This window comes from Anabrus simplex, chromosome 1, assembly GCF_040414725.1.
Source record: "Anabrus simplex isolate iqAnaSimp1 chromosome 1, ASM4041472v1, whole genome shotgun sequence".
NCBI classification, from domain to species: domain Eukaryota; kingdom Metazoa; phylum Arthropoda; class Insecta; order Orthoptera; family Tettigoniidae; genus Anabrus; species Anabrus simplex.
Window position 1 is genome coordinate 1,099,519,605 of NC_090265.1, and position 10,253 is coordinate 1,099,529,857.

The window sequence follows — 10,253 nt, forward strand, 5'->3', positions numbered from 1 at the left end:
TTCGTTTCATACGTAATTCGTACCGATAATACTGATGCATGTTCTTATTCTCATCCTTTTTCTACCGCTTTTCTCACATCTATGGAGTCTCGGGTACGAACTGTGTTGCAGTGTGGATTTGGCGCAGTTTTACGGCTGGATGCCCTTCCTGGCGCCAACCCTATATGGAGGGATGTAATCACTATTGCGTATTTCTGTGGTGAGTGGTAGTGTAGTGTGTTGTCTGAATATGAAGAGGAGAGTGTTGGGACAAACATAAACACCCAGTCCCCGGCCCAGAAGAATTAATCAAAGGTGTTTAAAATCCCCGATTCTGCAGGGAATCAAACCCAGGACCCTCGGAACAGAAGGCCTCAACGCATACCATTTCAGCCAAGGAGTTTGAATAGTGATCTATACTCTATCTAATTTTATAATTATTTGTGATATGTAGTGCCAAACTCTAAATAAATTAATAAATCTAAACCTCTTTTGTTTTGCTGTCTGTGTGTTTGTGTTCTTATAACGGTAAAACAGCTGGATATATTTCAACTAAGCTTCGTATTTAATGAGTACGCATTCAGGATTGTATTTATCAGGTGAATATGACTTCAAGATCATGGCACGGAGTAAGAAAGGTCAAAACGGTTATTCTTAAATATCTTTGTAAATATTAGAACCAATACAAAAGTTGTAGAAAAATTCCAGTTCTGGACGTTTACCATACGACGGATAATAACAAAGATATTCGTGAAAATTGGTTTGTTCGTCCAAGTCCTGTGTGACACTCGGTACATATCACTTCGGGGTGTTCGCCTCCGTAGCGTCCGGCTCCATGGCTAAATGGTTAGCGTGCTGGCCTTTGGTCACAGGGGTCCCGGGTTCGATTCGCGGCAGGGTAGGAAATTTTAACCATAACTGGTTAATTCCCCTGGCACGGGGACTCATCACGACGTGCAGGTTGCCTGCGGGAGTCAAATCAAAAGACCTGCACCAGGTCTTTGCGGAAGCTACACAGCATTTCATGCCTCCGTAGCGAAACGGTTAGCACTATTGCAGGAACAGAAAAATACGAAAGTTCTTCGAGTCGTGAGAGTGGTAACATGAAGTGACCAAATACGTGGTGTGTGAGTAGTAGAATATTTATTTTTAATATGTCAGTAGGATGAGTATTTTCATCCTTTAAAACGTTTATGAAACAATATAACCGAATGGCAAACTTTCATGCAGAGCACAATACAAAAGTAGAATTTACTTGTATTTGTACCTGTCCCCGGAAAATTTATAAAATAATTCTAGTAACCTTACCCTAGATAGTCTGTTGCAAAAATCGTCAGCCTAGGGTTCACACTGGTTATTGCGGACAACCATGTAATGTTAGTCCCAGGTGCTATAAGGCTAAGAGTTCTGGAAATACTCACGTTATAATTATGTAGAATGTACCAAAATATTCAGTCTAAAGTACATATGTCTACCAACGATGCAAACTGAACGTAGAACCTGCGAGATTAATATAGTCCCACTATTCATAACAATACTAATGCAATTAATTCCACAAGAAGTATTAAAAAATACATTTACATACGTCGTAAAATAATAATAATAATAATAATCGTATGGCCTCAGCTACCGTGTGCAGACATTTCAATTTGACGCCATCTGGCTGTCTGCTCGTCAATTTCGACGTTCCGTTTTACATACGTCGTAATTCGGTTTTACGATAAGAAATAACTTACGCAAGTGGATTTCGTAATTGCTGCTCGTCCGATAAAGTTTTCTTAGCAAGAGTAATATACTCAATCTCTAATGACATGTGTAATGATTATCGTTTTTTCAGATGGTACTTAGAGACAGGAGATTGCAAAGCTCCATGGACTATTTGACCTTTCTTCTGATTGCCTTCACATAGTTAATATTGTTTTATTTTATCCGGCAAGATTAAGGCCTTCTCTTCCATCTAACCAGGCACTAAAATATATGTATATTTTATTGTATTACATCATGATAATTATATTAAGTTCAAATTAAATTAAAGTAATAATAATAATAATAATAATAATAATACAGAAATTATGAGTGATGAAGTTACTGTACATAGGTAACCTTGCTTATCGTTGTTTTAGACAATAACGTAACAACCTCCCTGTTTTCTGTCGAAGGATATTTCTCGGTGTTCGGTGTTCACCGACGTCGTTACTGTTGGGGGTTTGGGGGGTTGGGAGAAGGAGGGACACCCTTAAAGTCACATACGAAAATTAATTTTCAACTGCGTGGTAGGCCTATCGTTTTCATTTGTAAAAAGAAATATAAGGAACTCCTGCAACTTACGTGCTGGAAATTGCTGTTATTCATAAGTATACTATAAGGCCTGGCATACCGCTTCTACAAACTCGTCTGTAATGGCTGAAGATATTTTATTCAACATAATAAGCATTTGATTGAAAAACAATAAATGACTGAACAAAAGAGAATCCTCATATTACACCAGCTGATATGTATCTTTCTAATGCTCGTGTCTAACGACCAGTACCAATATCTGTATTTCTTCTATCATTCTTCGATTTATTTTATACAATTTGTTTTACGTCTCACCGACACAGATAGGTCTTATGGCGATGATGGGATAACAAAGGGCTAGGAATGAGAAGGAATCCGCCGTGGCCTTTATTAAGGTAGAGTGGAAAACTATCTTCAGGACTGCCGACAGTGGGGTTCGAACCAACTATCTCCGGAATGCAAGCTAACAGCTGCGAGACCATAACCCTAGTCCCCAGAGTTCACCAGAATGGATCTCTCGAATTTTGATAGAGCATGATAATTCTTTCTCTCCCAGGGCGTGCACATAAATCTGCGTATTGGTACATCTGCTTCAGGCCTTACCTAATCTTCTGAAAACGATTAAATAGGTAGGAACTGCACCTAGGTTCATCAAAAACTCCACTGATTTTAAAATAACTAACTATATTCTAAATATCATCCATGCATGGGCACATCATCAACACACAAAAATATACATAAAATCACACAAAATACCGCTGGAAGACTACATATTTACAATAACAATACAATAACAAAAACAGTGGGGAAACCAAAAGCGAGGACCAAGCCAGCCCGATGAAAGTTCATTACAAAGCATATATATGTGGATGAATACCCTTCACTGTCTCTGTGTATTACCACACTTCAGAAACATAATAAGACCACGTTCCACAAAAGTTACATCTGCTCTCCTCCGCTGTTTGAAATCAAGTCTCCTCCACCAGTTTGATGTCCAGTCCAGTATACCTCTCGCCGTTTGACCACATGCCTATATAGACCTCAGCTTCCCCCTTCCTCTCACATGATACGTCTAGATTGATCCTGGCCATCCAATCACAAGTAGATCCTCTTCCGGATCTCATGACAACAACATCAACAAGGCCACCTCACCGGACTCTGGGATGTCCGCATGACTCACAGAAATTTCCGAGTTGTAATTAGCACTGTTTTCCCATCCGTTTATACAAGACAACTTACTCATATCACATATGGAGACCTTCCAGTTTAAAATATTAGGAGTAAATATACAAATGAAATAATAATAATAATAATAATAATAATAATAAATCAAATACTGACAATAATATCTCTTACTTCTGAATACAGAGCGAGGGTGTGATATGTGTACTATCACAAGTTGAAGACGTAAGATTATTATTATTATTATTATTATTATTATTATTATTATTATTATTATTATTATTATTATTATTATCTTGAGGCAGCACTGATCACGTGAGAACGTGGGAGGTGACTCAGAGGTAGTATTTACGAGTAGATCGCTCAAAGCAAACGGGAAACAAAATACTGTAGAGAAAGCCATCAGCTGCAGGCATCTTAATACACCCAACTTGCCTATTCCATAGCCACATTTGTAATTCGATGAACTATAAAATATGTACTTTTTATGTTGTCAAAATAAACGACTTGAAATTGTGATGCCCTTTAATTACAAAATGTCTAGTTTAGAAAGTTCACTAACGAAACTCGTGCCTTCATCCCGAGGTGGTGCAGCTCTTTTCAGGCACACCCCCAATAGAGGTGAGCTGCATAAACCATTTTAACCACAGACCAGCCCTCCTGCCTTTCTTAAATTTCTGGCAGTACCGGGAATCGAACCCGGGCCCCCGAGGACGGCAGCTAATAACACTAACTGTTACACTGTGGAGGCGGGCATAAGTTTCACTATAGCAACATAACATGTAATTTTGCATTACGACGTTGCTGATTTTATTTCAATGATTTTTATAACGTTGCGAAGTTTTTTTTTTGCGTGCTCACACCAAGTGTTTCCGAGTTCGTGAATGTTTTGTGATTGAAAGTGTCATTGTGTGTTTAATTAATTTTGTATGAGGAATGTGTATTTGTGTTGGGATTGTTTGCGTGTTTGTTCAATATGAAAAGCTCAGTGGAGAGCCTCTTGAAAACCGCATATGTTTCTAAATATTTTTATTTTTGGACGGGGGATGGGTTACAGCACATAACTGATTTTCTGCACCAGCCGCCACTGATTAAATCTACAGGAATGACGCTGGCGGATGTGAGTACCTTCAAATATCACCATCTTGGGCGTAGAAGGGTGAGCTTTTTGTCTAGCAAGACGTTGAGAATTTCAGTTAAGGAAAGGGAACGGGCATTGAAATGGAGAAAAGTAAAGGGCTGCACACTTACCTCGGTAGAAGTGAGTTCTTCTCTGCACATCGGGGCCAATAAAAAGGAATAAAATTATATCCATTACCACGCAGAATTTTACCATCACGGCCCCGATCTGACTTTAAATTCTGAAGCATTTAAATTTTATTATACCATCTAGGGAATGCTTATTAAGTTTCAACAAATCTCTCACCAAGAGATACAAATCAAGTGTGCCATTTGCAACAAATTTTATTTTAAGATTTAATAAGCAAAACTGGTATTTCCCAAGAACATCAACAAGAGAAATATGGACATTTTAACTGTTTTATCTGTCTTAGGACTTACAATTTTAACAAAATTTCGAAGATCTTATTTTAAACGTCAAAAATGTTAAGGTGTCTTTCCAATTTTAATATTTATTTCTGATATATTAATGTTAATTTATTATTAGCTGATGATGTCCCTTAGGGGGACGAAACATGTACTAGATATAATAAATTATATATTGTATTGAATAGGCGGACCGCTTAATTATAATATTTAAGTTTATCTTGAATATTCATTGACTGATTATAGTCAATACAGGATTACTTGAAATGAAGCTGTTAAAGCTATGTAGTATAGTAAAGGGCTGCCTAAGTTTCAGAAGAGTTGAGAAAGGAAGGTCAAACAGGAACGACGAAAGCGAGGACTTTAGCACAAACAAGTACAGTAGACGAAATGCGGGGGCGTGATAGTTGGAGTAATATTGGCAATGGCTTCTCAGAAGGATGAATCGAGTGAATTGGCTGCGTGGTTCGGGACGGGTAGTTGTTAGCTTGCAGTCGAGAGGCAGCCTTGAGGATGGTTATCCGTGGTTTCCCATTTTTATAACAGGGAGTAGTTTATTTAAGGCCACGTTTGCTTCCTTACCCATCCTACTCCAGTTCTATCTTCAGCATAAGGCCAGTGTGTGTCGGTCGACGTAAAATCAGTATTTTAAAGGCGACCATGGTCCGAATCCCAGCACATGCATGCGGTATTTTTGAAATGAAAAAAAAAATCACTTTCTTGTTATTCGGCGATCCCATGACTGTGATCTCTGTATTCCCTTTGGGAAGCAATACCAGGCTCAGCTGGAGCCTCGTGGTCGTCATATCAACGTTTAACTAGCCTTGAGCCCACGTGGGTAGTAATTCTCAAAATTAAGTTATTGATATCTTAGTCCGTCCATAGGACTCCTTGTAGTCCTTTGTGGAGTTGAGCAGTACAATCATCAGTGGCCGCAGTGAGAAATACAACTTCTAGGAAAAACTGAAGGACGAAGTCCCAACATTTCCTTAGTGAACTACAAGAATTTGACTATAAAACACTGAACTGTGAAATATATAGTGCCAGATTAAATGAAGGACTAAGATAAATAAAAAAACAGTAGTGGACGAAAAAATTAAAGGCTAAGACGAATAGAAAGTCACTTTCGTTTTGTAGAATCTTTTCAAGAAATCTGAGAATTCATCCCACCGAGTATTTTTGAAAATGCTATATGTCGGTGAAATTATGTCTTTCAACGCATTTCGTGTTCGAAATATGAGTGCATTCAGCCATGCCAGGAGCTAGTGTTTGTTTACGTCGGTACTCGTGTCACCAGGTGCAGCAACGCACTAAATCTATAGCGGCCCTTACACGATCAATAATATTGACAATACAGTATGATATTGACAATAATATTGACCGTGTAAGGTGAAAAAACAAGAATTAATGGTAGATATTGAAGCGATATTGATGAAATCCAGATTTTCTGATCTCTGGGCGTCAATATTTGAAAGTGGAGGGGATATTGTCAATATTATTGATCGTCTAGGGGCGAACGTCAATAATATTGTCAATACTCAGTTGTTGCCGCGCTTTAGTAGGGAACGGAAGTGATCTTTGTGCGGTGTATTATGGATTATACGAGTGAACTTGAGACGATGTCTGAAGACTTTGGATTTGTAAACGAGTCAGGTGGAAGAAATAATGACGAGGGGACCGAACGCCCGGAAGACGAAGCCCTTCGGACCTTTATTGAGCAATTTGAACTGTCTCCAGAACTGTGGAATTGTGCAGACCGTAAATACAGTAATAAAACAGCTAGGATTGCTGCGCTTGACCGCCTCATCCCCTTTTTAGTGAGGATAAAGCCGAGGGCCAGAAGAGAAGATGTAAAGAAGAAAATAAACTAATTTCAGGAAAGAGCTAAAGAAGATCGCCACATCAAAAAGGTCTGGAAAGAGCCCAGATGAGGTGTACAAACCTACCGCATGGACATTCTATGCTCTGTCATTTCTTGAAAGATTTGAAAAGCCAGTTGAGGAGCAGCCAAGTGAAGCAGAAGCACAGGAACCGGTGAGTCGGGTTTTCATTTTAATTTACCTACTTTCTTCTGTATACCTGCACCTAAGTTGTTCTTATCTTGTATCTATATCTTGATATCTATGATTTCCAAGTTTAATTACAAATTTTCAAAGACAATTTGAGAAAATTGAATTGGTTGAAAAAACTGCTATTTCATTTTTTTAAATGATAATTTGGTTGAAAAATAGCCCATTTTTCCTTTTACCATCGTAGGAAAATTCTTCATTTGGTTTGGAACATTCTTAATTTGACAGAACAGACACAATCTCTCGTTAAACACCTGTCGTTCATCATTAAGTAATCTCCGAGAGTAGGGTTTCAACAAATTGGTATGTAGTGCAAATGCCTCGTCTGCTACAAATACATATGGCAAAACATCCGTTGCATTCGGCAGCGGTCTAGGTATGGGTAAATTCAGTTGGTTTTCCAGGAACAATTCGCCAAATTTCGAGTAGAACATCACTCCCCCGTCAGATATTCGGCCGTTCATTCCAACATCTACCATTATAAATTCTTTTTTTTGCATCAACCAAAGCTAACAGCACTATACTAAAAAACCCTTGTAATTGTAATACAAAGATCCCGAGATATCTGGTTTGATTATGGGTATATGTTTCCCATCCAGACAGCCCACAGTATTCCAAAATTGGTATCGAATCTCGAATTCATGAGCAATTTCAATCCATTCTGCTGCAGTAGTGGGAAACTGAAAAAATAGAAACATAATACGTTAAAAGTGTTACAGGTTAAAGAGTTGTACAAATGTACATACTGTAGTTGAGTTATCACATTAGATGTAGGTGTAAAGATAGCTTGGTGGAAATGAAGAACAAATTTTAAAAACGTCTGCCAGTAATACATTCACTGTATTATTCAACTCAACCTCTTGCTTTCAGATACCGATCCACGAAGAGGATGAAGGAGAGAGTGGGCTAATTAGGGACCGTCTTCAGCTGGTATGCAATTCATCTGTATCTTCGATCATCCCTCCAACACCTTCTCGCCAAACTCCTCAAAATAAAAAAGCTAGTACGCAAGGTCCGATTGCTAAACAAAATGTTCATATTTGGAAAACTCGGTGAATCATGACAGCAACATACCGACTATCGCAACAGCTTGGAGAGAAAAACTGCTCACTTTAGATGCCAAGCAGAGACAGTTTGCTGAGAAAGCGATAAATGATGTGGTTTTTGAAGCAAGCTTGGGCACTCTCCATCGCAACTCCGTAAAAGTAAATGAAGTATGTCAATGTCTAAGCCCTCAAAGTACCACACAACCGGGAACAAGTAGTGGCAGCACTTCATCCTTATCCACATTCAATTATTCTTCTCCTACTCACAGTGATAACCCACTAAATAACAACAACAACAACCAACACCAGGATTTATCAGTGGTGACTTTTTTCAACACCTTCACAGATAGAGGATTTTGAATTTTGATTGATTATGATTGCCTTATTTCTTTTTTCTTTCTGTTTAAGAAATACATAATTACTATCATCTTTTGTTTTAAATTATTTATTCAATATACGTTTCCCTACTTCTACTATCATGATAACTACTTTAATATAGGTAGTGAAGAGGTTGTGTGAAATGGCAGACTGATATACATAGGTAAGTAGGAAGGTATATGGAAAATGTATTGAAGAATACTTACTTTCATGTAGTCTCGTAGGACATGAACAAGAGTTTCACACATTTCAATTATAGCTTCGCTGATAGTTGCAGGCGACGACAGAGAACTTCAAATCTTCAAAATTTCTTCCTGTAGCTAAGTACCTGAATGTTAAGGCTAATCTTTCATTAACAGGGATGCATTCCCTCATGTTTGTGTTCTGCCTTCTCGAGAGTGGTTCTACCATCTGCAATAATTTTATGAACGTCCTTTCTTTCATTCTGAAATAATTGTGAAAATCTTCCACATCTGTCAATCTGATTTCCCTCAGCAGCCTCAAATGAGAATATTCTTCACGTTTTTTCAACCACTCTTTCATCCACCGGTTTCTCTGAACTCGACGAATACTTCCGATAGCCATAATTATGGCTACACAACCTTTTCTTCGATCGTCCATGTTTTCAAAATACACAACGCCACAAAAATTCACTTGAAAGGACACAACTTGACTAGTCCGAATGGTGGAAACAAACGTACTGAGCACATTTATTGATACAATTGTTGACAATAATATTGACCGTGTAGGGTATGGCGATATTGTCGGTGATATTGACAATACTGATATTGTCAATAATATTGATCGTGTAAGGGCCCCTTATGATTGCTCAGTTCGTCAATCTGTCAGTCCTTAACGTCGCTAGCCCCTGAGCGATCAACACACATCCTATTCTGAATTCGCCGTATTGCTTTAGCATTTGTAGCAATCACACATTCTTCTCTAAACTTAATCTTGTCCTGTCGATAATGCGAGTCATGTGTGATACTGTACTCAGTCCACGGACGTGTCCGCTGCTCGCCCCGCTGTCCTCTATCACCTGTGATAGACAAACACTAGCGCTGCTTCACAAAAGTTCTTTTCAATATGTGACACCATATGCATGTATTTATGTATGTTTTTCTTTTAACTATGTTTAAATATAATTTTCAATCTTATGAACACAAATAAGTGAATTTCCGGTCGTGCTCCTTGGGTGAGTGGACAGTGTCTTGTCCTTCGGGCCTCGAGGCCGAGGGTTCGATCCCCTGCTTGGTCGGTGGGATTTTAATCGTAAACACGATTGATTCTATTGGCGCTGGGACTGGTTCTTTGCGTAGTTCCCAACATTTTTCAACTCACACGCAATTCTATCCTCTACCATTAAACCTCGCTGTTTCCGAATCACGGCAGACGCTGCCTAACCTCATTGTAGAATCTGTCTTACAAGGGCTGCATCCGACTCTAATAGTCACACGAAATAATAATAATAATAATTGCGAATTTCCTTTTAAGCTTGTAACCTCCCGGAGTGTATAAAAAGGACCAATATAGGTTAAAAGCAGAGATCTCAGCAGACAAAAACCTAAATTATAACCAGGTAACAGTCAAGATTTAGCTGCCACCCCCAGAGGTCCGGGTTCGATTCCCGGCTCTGCCACGAAATTTGAAAAGTGGTACGAGGACTGGAACGGGGTCCACTCAGCCTCGGGAGGTCAACTGAGTAGAGGTGGGTTCGATTCCCACCTCAGCCATCCTGGAAGTGGTTTTCCTTGGTTTCCCACTTCTCCTCCAGGCA